Below are 16977 nucleotides of genomic sequence, written 5' to 3' on the forward strand. Positions count from 1 at the left end.
AGAGCCCAGGCAGCACAGCAGACCCAGTGGCGGGAGAACTTGACCCGAATGCACCAAGCCAACATGGATCGGGAGGAGAGGTGGCGTCAGGAAGACCAGCAGGCGACTCAAACCCTGCTTGGACTAATGAGGGAGCAAACGGACACGCTCCGGCGCCTTGTGGATGTTCTGCAGGAACGGAGGCAGGAGGACAGAGCCCCGCTGCAGTCCATCTCTAACCGCCCTCCCCCGCCACCAAGTCCCATACTCCCCTCACCCAAAGTGCACAGAAGGAGAGGCGGCAGAGTCCCTGCTAACTCTCACTCCACCCCTGCAGAGAGCTCGAGCAGCAGAAGGCTCTCATTCCCCAAAATTTGACAAGTTCTTTCCTTCCCGCCTGACACAAGCCCCCGTCCAAGTTTCACTTTCCCAGTTCCATGTTTGGTTGATAATAAAAAATACGTTTCTGTTAACTACTGTTTCCATCATGTTCTTTTGGAGGAGGGGGGGATAGGGGGTTGGTAATTCGACAGGACAGTCACCTTTGGCAAGGTATATAGTCGGGGGCAGGCACAGCAGCAGGGCACATACATAGTGCAGTGATGCAGTGACTAGTTACCCTGGTTAGTCTGGGAGGTTGTTTTCATGTTATGTGGTGGGGGGTGGGTTGCTCTGTGACTTTGTGGCAGGGGAGGGCAGTTACAGATCTTAAGCGGCGGTCCTTAGGCAGGATCACAGAGCCACACAGCAGGGGATCTGTAACCGTCCTCCCCCTGCCACAAAGTCACATAGACCACCCCATACACACAGTCCCTATCAGGAGGGGTGACAGGCTCCGTTGAAACAACCATCCCACCGCAGCGGAGCCTGTCAATCCTTGAGTTTAGAAGCTGCATTCGCGCCACTACAGTACACCCGCTCCGCACCACAGTCTGCGTCCCAGTTTTAAAAAATTCCCGCGAATACAGTATTAAAGAAAACGGTGTGCTTTAACAAAGTAGAACTATTTTTATTTTGAAACGTGTGTTGGAAGTGGGGTGAAGGGGGTATGTAACTGGATAGGATAGTCAACATTAACTGGGTAAAGAAACGGGGGCAGGTTTAGCTTCTCAATACACAAACTTTAAAGTCACAGGTTACCCTGCTCACTCAGGAACTTTGCTTTCAAAGCCTTCCGGATGCACAGCGCTTCCCGCTGGTCTCTTCTAATCGCCCGGCTGTCTGGCTGTGAGTAATCAGCAGCCAGGCTATTTTCCTCAACCTCCCACCCCGCCATAAAGGTCTCCCCCTTGCTCTCACAGAGATTGTGGAGCACACAGCAAGCTGCAATAACAATGGGGATATTGGTTTCGCTGAGATCACAGCGAGTCAGTAAGCTTCTCCATCTCCCCTTGAGACGTCCAAAAGCACACTCCACCACCATTCTGCACTTGCTCAGCCGGTAGTTGAAGAGTTCTTTTTCAGTGTCCAGGGCGCCAGTATAGGGCTTCATGAGCCAGGGCATTAGCGGGTAGGCTGGGTCCCCGAGGATGACTATAGGCATCTCCACATCCCCAAGAGTTATTTTGTGGTCCGGGAAGTAAATACCTTGCTGCAGCCGTCTAAACAGACCAGAGTTCCTGAAAACACGAGCGTCATGAACCTTGCCCGGCCATCCCACGTAGATGTTGGTAAAACGTCCCCTGTGGTCCACCAGTGCTTGCAGCACCATGGAAAAGTAGCCCTTTCTGTTAATGTACTGGCTGGCCTGGTGTTCCGGTGCCAGGATAGGGATGTGAGTTCCATCTATGGCCCCACCGCAGTTTGGGAATCCCATCGCTGCGAAGCCATCTATGATGGCCTCCACGTTTCCCAGGGTCACTACCTTTGGCAGCAGTACATCAACGATTGCCTTGGCTACTTGCATCACAACAACCCCCACGGTAGATTTGCCCACCCCAAACTGGTTCGCGACTGACCGGTAGCTGTCTGGCGTTGCAAGCTTCCACAGGGCTATGGCCACTCGCTTCTGGACAGTCAGGGCTGCTCGCATCCGGGTGTCATTGCGCTTCAGGGCAGGGGACAGCAACTCACAAAGTTCCAGGAAAGTTCCCTTCCGCATGCGAAAGTTTCGCAGCCACTGGGATTCATCCCAGACCTGCAGCACTATGCGGTCCCACCACTCAGTGCTTGTTTCCCGTGCCCAGAATCGCCGTTCCACGGCATCAACATGACCCATTGCCACCGTGATGTTCTCGGCGCTGGGTCCCCTGCTTTCTGAGAGGTCTGTGCTACTCTCAGACTTCAGGCCATCACCGCGTTGACGTAGCCTCCTCGCCTGACTTTTCTGCATCTGCCTCAGGGAAAGGTGTATGATAAGTTGCGAGGCGTTGAGAGCGGCCACAACTGCAGTGATGGTTGCAGCAGGCTCCATGCTCGCAGTGCTGTGGTGTCCGCGCTGTCACTGACTAGAAAAGTGCGCGAACTGATTTCCCGCCGGCGCTTTCAGGGAGGGAGGGCGGGAGTGATGGACGGATGACGACAGTTACCCAAAAGCACCCTGGACACATTTTTTTTACCCAGAAGGCATTTGCGGCTCCACCCAGAATTCCAATGGGCAGCGGGGACTCCGGGAACTGTGGGATAGCTGACCACAGTGCACCACTTCCAATGTCGACGCTTTCCCCGTTAGTGTGGACTCACAAAGTCGAATTACTGTCCTTAGTGTGGACACACACGTTCGACTTTGCAATATCGATTCCAAAAATTCGATTTAAGTAAAATCGAACTACTCTCGTAGTGTAGACAAGGCCTAAAGCTCAGGGCTGTTGTTGAGCTCCATTAGAGTCCACGTAGCAGCCATCATGGCTTTCCATGCGCCAATAGTTATTCCGTTTTTGCTCACCCAACAACAATGAGGTTCTACAAGGGGCTTGGAAATCTTTCTGCCAATCAAGTGTCATATGCCAATTGTGGACCTCAATCTGGTTGTTAAATGCCTTACAAGATACAATTTGCTCCCTTTATCAATGAAAACAGCATTCCTGATAGCCATCACATCGGTGTGACAGGTTGGGGAAATAGGGGCCCTTATGGTATATCCCCCTTTTTTAAGGATAAGGTCACATTATGATCACACCCCACGTTTCTAATACAAATTTCCTATGAATTCTATAGTAACCAACCCATTCACCTACCACTTTTCCATCCTAAATCTCACCTCTATAGACAAGAGGCATTGTTACACACCCTTGGCATCAGGAGATCCCTGGTTTTCTATCTTGACAGGACTAAACCCTTCAGAAAGACTCCCAAATTGTTTCTCTTGCTCGCAAATAGAACAAAAAGTTCTGCAATCTCTAAACAAAGACTTTCCAAGTGGCTATCCGACTGCATTAGTTTTTGCTACGAATCTTGTAATCAGAGGGGACGCGTGGGGGAGCAGGCAGGGTCGGCCCGCCCCCCAGATTTGCTGCTTGGCTTGTACTGAGCATGCTCAGTAACACTGCTGAAGCCTCTGCCCTCACTCCACCACCACCACCGCCCCCCTCCACTGTCCAGGTTGCCTCTGCTTGTAATATTCAAACACCTTTGGACTTATGAACTCATTGTGCGAGGTCCATTTCCATCTCTACAGCCTTTCTCAGAAGTGTTCCCAGCATTGAAATATGTACAGCCGCAACTTGGGCTTCTGTACATACATTTGAACACTATGCAGTAACTCACGACTCTGCTTCCAATACTGTGTTCAACTTGGCTGTACTTTCTTCCACACTGGACTCAACTCCAAAGCCCCCTCCATCTTAGAAGGAACTGATCAGTAGTCACCTAGAGTGGAGCACTCATGGGGACACTACTCGAAGAAGGGGTTACTCACCCTGTGTGGTAACTATGGTTCTTTGATGAGTCCCCATGGACAGGGCCGGCTCTAGGTTTTTTGCCGCCCCAAGCAAAAAAAATTTTGGCTGCCCTCCCCTCCCCCCACCCCGCTCCTTGCTGCCCCAGCCCTGGGCTCCCCCCCTCCAACCTGCACCCTCCTGCTGTCCTAGCCCTGGGTCACTGGTAACTTGCTCCCGGGGCGGGTCATTCCGCAGGAATTTTGGATGTGCACAGAACACAGACAGGATTGGTTCCCATATGGTTACAGAACTGCAGTAAAGTGGAACAATTTTCAGCTTGTGTGATTGAAGGATATCTGGATGCATATTATAAGACTGTCCTACATAAATGAGGAAAAGTTGAGGTGCCTTTATTATTCTTTTGTTCCATTCTTTGTTTCTATGGGGAACTTGCCAATGCAATATCACTGTCTTCCTTTTAAACAAATAAAACTATTAAAAAAAAAAAGCAATGGCTGTTGAAAATAGCAATTCCAGTCCTAATAACCACTGGGAAGCATTTCTTGCTCAATTTTATCCTACTTTTTCTACAGCACGTTACAGTGGATCAGTATATTTGATTTGGGAGAAATGAAGTAACAGCTGCCCAAATTGAGCTTGAGCACTCCTGAATTTTGAGGGTGTTCAAATCTGGAAGGCAGGTGCTAGATTCCCTTTCTGAATATTAGCTAAATCTGGAAAGGAAAAGTCAATTTCTGCTTCCATGGCTCAGAAGTGGAAATCCTGCTACGTGCCTGGTACTGTATCTAAAGCTGCCCAGGTCCTCTAGCAGAGCCTCCCCTCCCTTACTTTTCATTTTAAATTCTAGTGGGATCCACGTACTTCCCTTGCTAGGCTTCAGATAGAGAGGCGCACTGTCCCTTTAGTCCACCCAATTCCTTCTTTGGGGGGCTGCAAGGTGAGGTCACACCAGTATCCCTAATCCAGTCTGGGGAAGTCTTCTACTCCTTGGACTGGGCACACTTGTCCCCCACTCACAGTGCCACCCCGTTCTAGCAGCTAGCTCTCCATTCACAGCAAGCTGCAGCATGGCTCAGCTACCTCCCTCCCTTTCCTGTTGATAGCTGCCAAGGGATTGCTGGGAAATGTAGTTCTTTCCCTGCTCCAGGGCTGGCTCTATAGGCAGGGAGCTAGGCAAGGAACTACAGCTCCCAGGGTCCCATGAGTTCTCCATTTCTGCAGTGGTGCGAGAGGGTAGGAAGTGAGTTTGAAAAAAAAAAAAAAGGATGGCCAGAATGCCGCCCCCTGCAAATGTGCTGCCCCAAGCACCTGCTTGTTTTGCTGGTGCCTAGAGCCGGCCCTGCCCATGGATGCCCCACTAACCACTCTCCTGCCCCTCTCCTTTGGATGTCTCTGCTATAGGGCTTTGCTATAGAGAAGGAAGTGAGGGCAGTTCACCCGTGCCATGCTATTTAGCAATGCCATAGGTCACAAGACTGAGTAACATGCACGGGCAGAACAGACACTGCTATGAGAAATCTCTGATCAAAGGTGCAAGTCACACAAGCACACCTAGAATGATGCACCCATGGGGGTGGGGAAGGAACACATCTCAAAGAACCGTAGTTACTGCACAGCGTGAGTAACCATTTCTGTGCTTATTTGTCTCTGCTTTCTTGGTGACACTGCCCTAGTAAGGAGTTTTGTAATGTTGATACCTGTTCAACGGGAATTGGGCTAAGACTATTAACTTTTCTCCTAGAAACAAGCCAGCAGCCTGGAGCTAGTTTTCCCATTTGTGCCCATTTTGCATCAGTAGTGCCCTAGCTTATATGGGTATTGTGATGGTTTGGGGCATCTGTGTACAATTGATGAATTCTGATTAATGAACTTTATGTATAACTGTATTCCTCAGTGTACTGAATCAGACTGGCCCCAGAACAATTAAAAGAGTAGTTAACATTGAATGACTCTGCCATGGCAGAACAATGTATATGCTAAAGAGACTGGCCGAGCTAACGGAAGCTGGTTCTGCCCAGGTTGCCTGTGTAGTAGAATAAACTGCTCCCTGGCAGAATTTCCTAATGTGACAGTTGCAGTTTGTGTCGCTACACTTGCAGAGAGTTGGGGTTGGAGAAGCACGGGAAATTCCCCAGCAGAAAAGGGGAACAAAGAGAGGTCTTAGAAGCTGCTTTTGAAAAGGGCCTTGCTCTTTGAGCTAGAGTGAACCTGTTGAGTGCTTCCTGAGCAAACCAAGGCGAGATCAGCATGGATTAATGAGGAATCAATGCAGATGGTGTTCATTTCAGTTTCAGGGCACAGTTGCAAGATCGGAAAAGGAGGAAGAGTGAGAGTGTGTGTGGCTGGCTAAAGGGTGGCTTTGACCTGAGGAAACACTGACTGGATAGTCAGCCCTCCTGGACAGAAAACCACAATGTGGTGGTTTTCTAACAGCACCCTGCAAAGATGAGAACGGAGAGGGACCATTGTGTCTTGTGCTTATTTACAAAAACATTAAATCCTGGCAAGAGAAAATAACTCTGTTTTGTTTGTTCAGTGAGCTACTCTTACTCACTGCTGCCCTGTGACAGTAGCCCACGCATAAATATGCTCTGAGTTCCTCTTGGGTTCCAGGTGCCATATTCATTTGGGGGTGCATTATTTATTATTGGTACAGCTCTGAGGTCGTTTATATAGGGAACCTATGTAATATAACCAAGGCTGCTGATTGGTCTAGCCTTCATCACAACCTCAGGTGAAGCTGTTCATGACCTCACCCCTCTCCCCCATCCTGTCACACATGGTTTCCCAGGGGGAGACTACACATACCCTAACCTTGCCTACCTACCTTTTGCTATTTGCAAGTAAGATTGCTCATAGCCTTACCTGCCTCCTGACATCTTCCCTCCCAGGGATCTTCAGGAGGAGGGTATTTCCTGGTATCCCACCCCCAGTCTATTAAACTGTAGGATCTTCAGGGAAGTGTACTAGACCCAACCCCCAATGTTAAGCTGCAGGATTGTGGCAGAAGAACTCAGATACTACGGTAAAATGACAGGTTTCGGAGTAGCAGCTGTGTTAGTCTAAGGCCTTGTCTACACTACGAGAGTAGTTCGATTTTACTTAAATCGAATTTTTGGAATCGATATTGCAAAGTCGAACGTGTGTGTCCACACTAAGGACAGTAATTCGACTTTGTGAGTCCACACTAACGGGGAAAGCGTCGACATTGGAAGTGGTGCACTGTGGTCAGCTATCCCACAGTTCCCGGAGTCCCCGCTGCCCATTGGAATTCTGGGTGGAGCCGCAAATGCCTTCTGGGTAAAAAAAATGTGTCCAGGGTGCTTTTGGGTAACTGTCGTCATCCGTCCATCACTCCCGCCCTCCCTCCCTGAAAGCGCCGGCGGGAAATCAGTTCGCGCACTTTTCTAGTCAGTGACAGCGCGGACACCACAGCACTGCGAGCATGGAGCCTGCTGCAACCATCACTGCAGTTGTGGCCGCTCTCAACGCCTCGCAACTTATCATACACCTTTCCCTGAGGCAGATGCAGAAAAGTCAGGCGAGGAGGCTACGTCAACGCGGTGATGGCCTGAAGTCTGAGAGTAGCACAGACCTCTCAGAAAGCAGGGGACCCAGCGCCGAGAACATCACGGTGGCAATGGGTCATGTTGATGCCGTGGAACGGCGATTCTGGGCACGGGAAACAAGCACTGAGTGGTGGGACCGCATAGTGCTGCAGGTCTGGGATGAATCCCAGTGGCTGCGAAACTTTCGCATGCGGAAGGGAACTTTCCTGGAACTTTGTGAGTTGCTGTCCCCTGCCCTGAAGCGCAATGACACCCGGATGCGAGCAGCCCTGACTGTCCAGAAGCGAGTGGCCATAGCCCTGTGGAAGCTTGCAACGCCAGACAGCTACCGGTCAGTCGCGAACCAGTTTGGGGTGGGCAAATCTACCGTGGGGGTTGTTGTGATGCAAGTAGCCAAGGCAATCGTTGATGTACTGCTGCCAAAGGTAGTGACCCTGGGAAACGTGGAGGCCATCATAGATGGCTTCGCAGCGATGGGATTCCCAAACTGCGGTGGGGCCATAGATGGAACTCACATCCCTATCCTGGCACCGGAACACCAGGCCAGCCAGTACATTAACAGAAAGGGCTACTTTTCCATGGTGCTGCAAGCACTGGTGGACCACAGGGGACGTTTTACCAACATCTACGTGGGATGGCCGGGCAAGGTTCATGACGCTCGTGTTTTCAGGAACTCTGGTCTGTTTAGACGGCTGCAGCAAGGTATTTACTTCCCGGACCACAAAATAACTCTTGGGGATGTGGAGATGCCTATAGTCATCCTCGGGGACCCAGCCTACCCGCTAATGCCCTGGCTCATGAAGCCCTATACTGGCGCCCTGGACACTGAAAAAGAACTCTTCAACTACCGGCTGAGCAAGTGCAGAATGGTGGTGGAGTGTGCTTTTGGACGTCTCAAGGGGAGATGGAGAAGCTTACTGACTCGCTGTGATCTCAGCGAAACCAATATCCCCATTGTTATTGCAGCTTGCTGTGTGCTCCACAATCTCTGTGAGAGCAAGGGGGAGACCTTTATGGCGGGGTGGGAGGTTGAGGAAAATAGCCTGGCTGCTGATTACTCACAGCCAGACAGCCGGGCGATTAGAAGAGACCAGCGGGAAGCGCTGTGCATCCGGAAGGCTTTGAAAGCAAAGTTCCTGAGTGAGCAGGGTAACCTGTGACTTTAAAGTTTGTGTATTGAGAAGCTAAACCTGCCCCCGTTTCTTTACCCAGTTAATGTTGACTATCCTATCCAGTTACATACCCCCTTCACCCCACTTCCAACACACGTTTCAAAATAAAAATAGTTCTACTTTGTTAAAGCACACCGTTTTCTTTAATACTGTATTCGCGGGAATTTTTTAAAACTGGGACGCAGACTGTGGTGCGGAGCGGGTGTACTGTAGTGGCGCGAATGCAGCTTCTAAACTCAAGGATTGACAGGCTCCGCTGCGGTGGGATGGTTGTTTCAACGGAGCCTGTCACCCCTCCTGATAGGGACTGTGTGTATGGGGTGGTCTATGTGACTTTGTGGCAGGGGGAGGACGGTTACAGATCCCCTGCTGTGTGGCTCTGTGATCCTGCCTAAGGACCGCCGCTTAAGATCTGTAACTGCCCTCCCCTGCCACAAAGTCACAGAGCAACCCACCCCCCACCACATAACATGAAAACAACCTCCCAGACTAACCAGGGTAACTAGTCACTGCATCACTGCACTATGTATGTGCCCTGCTGCTGTGCCTGCCCCCGACTATATACCCTGCCAAAGGTGACTGTCCTGTCGAATTACCAACCCCCTATCCCCCCCTCCTCCAAAAGAACATGATGGAAACAGTAGTTAACAGAAACGTATTTTTTATTATCAACCAAACATGGAACTGGGAAAGTGAAACTTGGACGGGGGCTTGTGTCAGGCGGGAAGGAAAGAACTTGTCAAATTTTGGGGAATGAGAGCCTTCTGCTGCTCGAGCTCTCTGCAGGGGTGGAGTGAGAGTTAGCAGGGACTCTGCCGCCTCTCCTTCTGTGCACTTTGGGTGAGGGGAGTATGGGACTTGGTGGCGGGGGAGGGCGGTTAGAGATGGACTGCAGCGGGGCTCTGTCCTCCTGCCTCCGTTCCTGCAGAACATCCACAAGGCGCCGGAGCGTGTCCGTTTGCTCCCTCATTAGTCCAAGCAGGGTTTGAGTCGCCTGCTGGTCTTCCTGACGCCACCTCTCCTCCCGATCCATGTTGGCTTGGTGCATTCGGGTCAAGTTCTCCCGCCACTGGGTCTGCTGTGCTGCCTGGGCTCTGGAGCAGGCTATAAGCTCCGAGAACATGTCCTCCCGTGTCCTCTTCTTCTTATGCCTAATCCGCGCTAGCCTCTGGGAGTGTGATGACAGGCTAGGTTGTGAGACAGTCGCAGATGGGGCTGTGGGAATGGGAAAAAGGGAGTGAATTCCTCAGAAAGATAAATGTAGTTGTGAACAAAGAACATAGTCTTTCTCTGTTAACAAGACCATGCACAGCACCTATCACATGCGCACTCAGCACAAGGTCGAATTCTCGGCCTTCGCATTCAGTGCCTGGGGTCTTCTACAGCACATTTGAGAAGCCTCTCAGGAGAACGGAATTTCTGTTGCAGGCAGACATGGTAAGCCTTAGACTTGTGGCAGCTTAAAACTTTAATATTAGCAATGGCCTCATTTCACATTGAAATCAATGTCGGTCCCTGCTGCCAGCAATTCGGCAAGCAGGAAGTCTGCTCCTGTCCCACACCCTCGCGGCTGTCCCCGGGAACGATCCCTTTCGGCTGCCCCTCTCCCGCCTCCACCGCGTGGCTGCAAACCAGCGGTTACAGTTCTGTAAAGGAACGGCAAAGCAGTCCCAACACTAACATTCCCCTACCTCATTCAAAGCAGGTCATCATGAGCGACATCACCCTCATGAGGATCTCTGACAGCGAGAAAGAGAGAATGCTCCGGGAAAGCCTGCAAAGACCAGGGCCGTATGCCGCCATGCTGTGCAGAGCAATGATTCCAGAGTACTTGATAGTCTCGTGGCGTGGCAACGTGTCCTACTACGGAGGACCCAATAAGGCCGCTCTCCCCAAGAACCTAATGCAGCGGATTTCCAATTACCTCCAGGAGAGCTTCCTCGAGATGTCACAGGAGGATTTCTGCTCCATCCCCGGACATATAGACCGCATTTTACTGTAGCTGCTGTAGCAGTGACTAACCAGTAGAGCGGCTTGGGCAGGACAATCATGCAAAACCGGACATTGCTAGATTTTTTTTCAATAGTTGCACTGCCCATGACTGAACCGTTAAGCTAATCAAACTAATCATGAGAAACCCATTTTTTAAATTGTTAATATTCCTGTTCTGTTACAAATAAATGTTTAGATTTTTACAACACTTACTGGCTGATCCTTCCCCAGATTCTGTGTCCGGGGTAACGGCTGGGGAGGGTTGGTAGGGGATCTCTGTAAGGGTGATGAAGAGATCCTGGCTGTCGGGGAAATCAGCGTTGTGAGCGCTGTCGACTGCCTCGTCCTCCTCATCTCCTTCCTCATCTTCCCCGTCCGCTAACATGTCCGAGGATCCAGCCGTGGACACTATCCCATCCTCAGAGTCCACAGTCACTGGTGGGGTAGTGGTGGCGGCCGCACCGAGGATGGAATGCAGTGCCTCGTAGAAACGGGATGTCTGGGGATGGGATCCGGAGCGTCCGTTTGCCTCTTTGGTCTTCTGGTAGCCTTGTCTCAGCTCCTTGATTTTCACGCGGCACTGCGTTACATCCCGGCTGTATCCTCTCTCTGCCATGTCTTTAGAGATCTTCTCGTAGATCTTTGCATTCCGTCTTTTGGATCGCAGCTCGGAAAGCACGGACTCATCGCCCCACACAGCGATGAGATCCAAGACTTCCCGATCAGTCCATGCTGGGGCCCTCTTTCTATTCTGAGATTGCACGGCCATCACTGCTGGAGAGCTCTGCATCGTTGCCAGTGCTGCTGAGCTCGCCACGATGTCCAGACAGGAAATGAGATTCAAACTGGCCAGACAGGAAAAGGAATTCAAATTCAAATTTTCCCGGGGCTTTTCCTGTGTGGCAGTTCAGAGCATCCGAGCTCGTACTGCTGTCCAGAGCGTCAACAGAGTGGTGCACTGTGGGATAGCTCCCGGAGCTATTAGCGTCGATTTCCATCCACACCTAGCCTAATTCGACATGGCCATGTCGAATTTAGCGCTACTCCCCTCGTCGGGGAGGAGTACAGAAGTCGAATTAAAGAGACCTCTATGTCGAACTAAATACCTTCGCGGTGTGGACGGGTGCAGGGTTAATTCGATGTAACGGCGCTAACTTCGACATAAACGCCTAGTGTAGACCAGGCCTTAGAGTGATAGAATACAGTCCAGTATATCTGGCAGCGATGAGGTTGTCAGGGGAGTATGTTTGAGATCACACCAAGAGACAAATCTTGTCCATTTTTGAGAGTACTTATAGTAGGGTTACCATATTTAACAAATAAAAAAAGAGGACCCTCCACGGGGCCCTGCCCCCGCCCATTTCCCACCCCCAGCCTCGCCCCAACTCCGCCCCTTCCCCGCCCCCTCCTCCCGCCCACTCCCAGCCACGTGAAAAGGGCTGCCCGAGTGCTACCGGCTTCACGGTTTGCTGGGCAGCCCCCAGACCCTGCGCCCCCAGCCGACGCTTCGCCAGCGCAGCTGGAGCCCGGGAGGGGAAGCACCCAGCCGGGGGTGCAGGGTCTGGAGGCTGCCCGGCAAACCGTGAAGCCGGTAGCACTCGGGCAGCCCCCATGCCTCCAGACCCTGCGCCCCCGGCCGGGCACTTCCCCTCCCGGGCTCCGGCGGCGCAGGGGCTGGAGGCATGGGGGCTGCCCAAAGCCCATAGCGCTCGGCTCTTAAACAGAACCGAAGAGTCAGGGGAGGAGCAGAGCCGCCGCGGCCAGAGGCTCTGCTCTTCCCCTGACTCTTCGGCTCTGTTTAAGAGCCGAGCTGCTCGAGCGCTACCGGCTTGGGGCAGCCCCCATGCCTCCGGACCCTGCGCCGCCGGAGCCCGGGAGGGGAAGTGCCCAGCCGGCGACTGGGGTCCGGAGGCAAGGGGGCTGCCTGAAGCCCATAGTGCTCGGGCAGCTCGGCTCTTAAACAGAGCCGAAGAGTCAGGGGAGGAGCAGAGCAGAGCAGCCGTGGGAGGGGAAGTGCCCGGCTGGCATTTTCCCGGACATGTTCGGCTTTTTGGCAATTCCCCCCGGACGGGGGTTTGATTACCAAAAAGCTGGACATGTCCAGGAAAAACCGGACGTATGGTAACCCTAACGTATAGTGAGAAAATGATTACTAACCTTCTTGTAACTGCTCTTCAAGATGTGTTGCTTATGTCCATTCCAATCAGGTGTGTGCGCGTGCTGCATGCACGGCAACCAGAAAAGTTTTCCCTTAGCAGCTACCCATCGGGTCGGCCTGGGCACCCCCTGGGGTTGCGCCTTCAGGGCTCTGCTGACCCGCCACCCCCTCAGTTCCTTCTTGCCGGCTACTCCCACAGAGGGGTAAGGAGGGTGGGTATTGGAATGCACATGAGCAACACATCTTGAAGAACAACAGTTACGAGGTTAGTAACCATTTTTTCTTCTTCGAGTGTTTGCTCATGTCAATTCCAATCAGGTGATTCCCAAGCCTAAGCTTTGGAGGCGGGGTCAGAACTTAAATGTTTGCTCTCTGGAGCACCGCTCTACCAAAGGCTGCATCGTCTCTGACCTGCTGGGTAATTGCATAATGTGATGTGAAAGTATGAATGGAGGACGACATTGCTGCTTTGCATATTTCCTGGGTTGGAACATGTGTCAGGAATACTGTTGACGAAGGCTGAACCCTGGTGGAGTGCGCTGTAAGCGGAGGGGCCGATACCTTCACCAGGTCGTAGCACACCTGGATGCAGGACGTGATCCATGATGAAATCCTTTGGGAGGAGACTGGAAGCCCTTTAATTCTGTCTGCTACCATGACAAACAGCTGAATGGACTTCGGGAACAGTTTGGTTCACTCGATGTAGAACGCTAACGCCCCACGAACATCCAGTGAGTGAAGTTTTTGCTCCCTGCTGCGTGAGTGCGGCTTAGGATAAAAAAGTGGGAGAAAGATGTCCTGGTTTATGTGAAAGTGGGAAACAACTTTAGGGAGGAATGCTGGATGCGGTCTGAGCTGAACCTTGTCCTTATAGAACACAGAGTAAGGAGCCTCCAATGTTACGGCCTTGAGCACAGACGCCTGGCTGAAGTTATTGCTAGCAGAAACGCCACCTTGTGTAAGAGGTACAGCAGAGAACATGTCACAAGTGGTTCAAAAGGTGGCCCCATTAGTCTGGAAAAGACCAGATTGACGTCTCAGGCTGGGACCGGTTGTTGGACATGTGGGTATAGCCTGTCGAGACCTTTCAGGAAATGGCTGACCACAGGGTTGGCAAAGACCGACCGGCCCTCTGCGCCTAGATGGAAGGCAGAAATGGTGGTCAACTGACCCTTTATTAATGACATGGACAGCCCCGGCTGCTTAAGGTGGAGAAGGTAGTCCAGTATAAGGGATATGGACACGAGCGTTGGTGACGGACGGTGTTGCACCAACCAGACTGAAAATCTCTTCCATTTGGCCAAGTAGGTAGCCCTGGTAGAGGGTTTCCTGCTGCCTAGGAGGACTTGCCTGACTGGGTCCGAACAAGTGAGCTCCCTCGGGTTCAGCCATGGAGCTTCCATGCTGTGAGGTGAAATGACTTGAGGTTTGGGTGCTGGAGATGGCAATGATCTACGTTATCAAGTCCGGGAAGAGCAGCAAGGTGATTGGGACTTCCACAGACATGCCGAGGAGAGATGTGTACCAGTATTGACAGGGCTAGGCTGGAGCTATAAATATCACCAAGGCCTCATCCCTTCAAACCTTGAGGAGCACCTTGTGAATGAGAGGGAATGCATACAAGAGGTGGCCCTCCCAGGGAAGAAGGAACACATCCGCGATGGATCACGGGCTGTGAATCAGGAAGGAGCAAAACTGCTGGCACTTCCTGTTGCGTCATGTGGCAAACAGGTCTATCTGGGGAAAGCACCACTGTTGGAAGATTGAGTTCGCGACATCCAGGAGCAGGGACCACTTGTGGGCACAGAAGGACCTACTGAGATAGTCTGCCAACTAGTTCTGTACTCTGGGGAGGTATGATGCTTCCAGGTGTATTGAATGAGCTACACAGAAGTCCCACAGCTTGAGGGCTTCCTGGCAAAGGGGAGAGGAGTGTGCACCCCTCTGTTTATTTATATAAAACATCGCTGTGGTGTTGTCTGTCATAACCAATACAGATTTCCCTTCCAGATGAACTCGGAAGGTTTGGCATGCTAGGTGGACTGCTCTCAGCTCTCTGACGTTGATGTGGAGAGCAAGCTCCACCTGAAACGAGAGAGACTTGTGTCCTGAGGTCTCCCAGATGTGCACCCCACCCCAAGGCTGATGTGTCTGTCACCAATAAGAGGAATGGCTGAGGTCTGGTGAAGGGAACTCCCGCATATACCACCTGTGGGTCAAGCCACCACAGGAGGGAGACGAGGGTTGGGCGACTCCACAATCGGAGCAGCTGGAGTCTGAGCCTGGTGTGCTATACCACATAGGTACAAGCAGCCATGTGTCCCAGAAACTTCAGGCAATTCCTTGCAGTTTTGGTAGGGAACTGCCTGAGACTTCGAATAATGTTGCCCAGGGCCCAGAACCGCGATTCCAGGAGGAATGCCCTGGCCTGCATGGAGTCCAGGACTGGCCCTTATAAACTCTATCCACCGAACCGGGGACAGAGTTGACTTTGGCACATTCAAGAGAAGGCCCAGTTTGTCGAAAGTTGCTGTTATGAACCTGACTTGTGCCTCCACTTGCTCCCTGTAGCGGCCCTTGATCAGCCAGTCGTCGAGGTACGGAAACATCTGTACCTGTCACCTGCAAGGAATGTGGCCATGACTGTTCCTGTGCCATGCATTTGGTAAATATTTGAGGCACTGCTGAGAGGCCGAACGGGAGGACTGTGAACTGATAGTGATTGTGATTCACCACAAACCTAAGGTACCTTCTGTGGGATGGTGTGATTGCAATATGAAAGTATGTGTCCTTCAAGTTGAGGGCAGCATACCAGTCCCCTGGATCCAAGGAAGGGATAATGGAGACCATGCGAAATTTCAATTTATTCATGAACCTGTTGAGCTCTGGCAGGTCTAGGATGGGCCTGAGGCCGCCGTTGGCTTTCGGTAATAGGAAATACCGGGCATAGAAGCCCTTGCCCTTCAGCTCCTGAGGAAGAAGCCCACTCAGGCTCCAACTGGACTTCCCTCAGAACGGCCAAGAATCACGATACTATCAGCTCCCTCAACCACTATCACTTTGGTGCACGGCATGGACTTGGTTCCGACAGCATGCTTAGTACTGCAAGAGGTTTGTTTTCCCTGAGACCTGACTGTATCTGAGATGTCCGGCTCACCACTGCTTGGCTCCAACGTATTTTCAGTACCGGAAACATTAAGATCTCTGGAAATTTGCCCGGGACTGACAACTTCACCTCCATTGGCTTGTAAGTAATTCTTGGTGAGCTGTAAATTTCTTAATTTTTTTGAACACCCATTGAAAACTTTATTGAATTAAAATGCCATGATTTTCAATCCATAGATTGATAGCATGCTGTTTTCTAACCCTCCCAGACAAGACAGTCATGTTTTGACAAAGACAAAGTTTAGTGGTTGTAGTCCCAGACCTGAAGAGCTCCGTGTAAGCTTGTCTCTCTCACCAACAGAAGTTGGCCCAGAAAAAGGTATTACCTCACGCACCTTGGTGCTCTAAAGATGAATCTTAGCAATTCTAATTAAGAAAGTTTTAGCTTGGGATTCAAATAATACAAAATATTTTGTTGGTCATTAACATTTAAAATCAAGTGGCAAATTCTTCTCTTTGTTAATCACTAATGAGTTGTAGAAGTGAGATTTTCCACTCAATCTACTGGCACAGGGACAAAATGCTAACCATAAGAAGTGGGCTGTAGTCCACGAAAGCTTATGCTCTAATAAATTTGTTAGTCTCTAAGGTGCCACAAGTACTCCTGTTCTTTTAACCAGGGTAGGAATTGAGACCTGAACTATTCCTGTGGAAACTTGTATTTAGCTTGTTGGACTGTCTCCAGGAAGACATAAGGGGAATTATATGGTAGCCTTCAAATTAAAGAATAATTATTTCCTGCTTATTCTATTGCCACTTTTATTTTTTTAAATAAAAATATCACCTTTGAACTCAAACAACAGGTTCAAGACTAGTCTGGACGCGATAAGTCGAACCCGGAAGTGCTCGCCGTCGACTGCGGTACTCCAGCTCGGCGAGAGGAGTACCGCGGAGTTGACGGGGGAGCCTACCTGCCGAGTGTGGACCAAGGTAAGTTCGAACTAAGGTACTTCAAACTTCAGCTACGTTATTCACGTAGCTGAAGTTCCGTACCTTAGTTCGAATTAGGGGGTTAGTGTAGACCTGGCTTAAGTATTATGTGGGCTGCATCCACACAATACATATATACTACCTGTATATCTACAAAAAGAGTAAGGTTTAGT

The 16977-nt window shown here is 51.0% G+C and overlaps 1 long non-coding RNA gene across 1 annotated transcript in view; it reads left to right on the forward strand.

The window, feature by feature from the left end:
- The window catches only part of LOC128833763 (uncharacterized), a 32932-nt gene that overhangs the window by 3301 nt on the left and 12654 nt on the right, over positions 1-16977 (forward strand). The gene's annotated exons all lie outside the window — the stretch shown is intronic.

Source organism: Malaclemys terrapin, chromosome 3, assembly GCF_027887155.1.
Source record: "Malaclemys terrapin pileata isolate rMalTer1 chromosome 3, rMalTer1.hap1, whole genome shotgun sequence".
NCBI lineage: Eukaryota > Metazoa > Chordata > Testudines > Emydidae > Malaclemys > Malaclemys terrapin.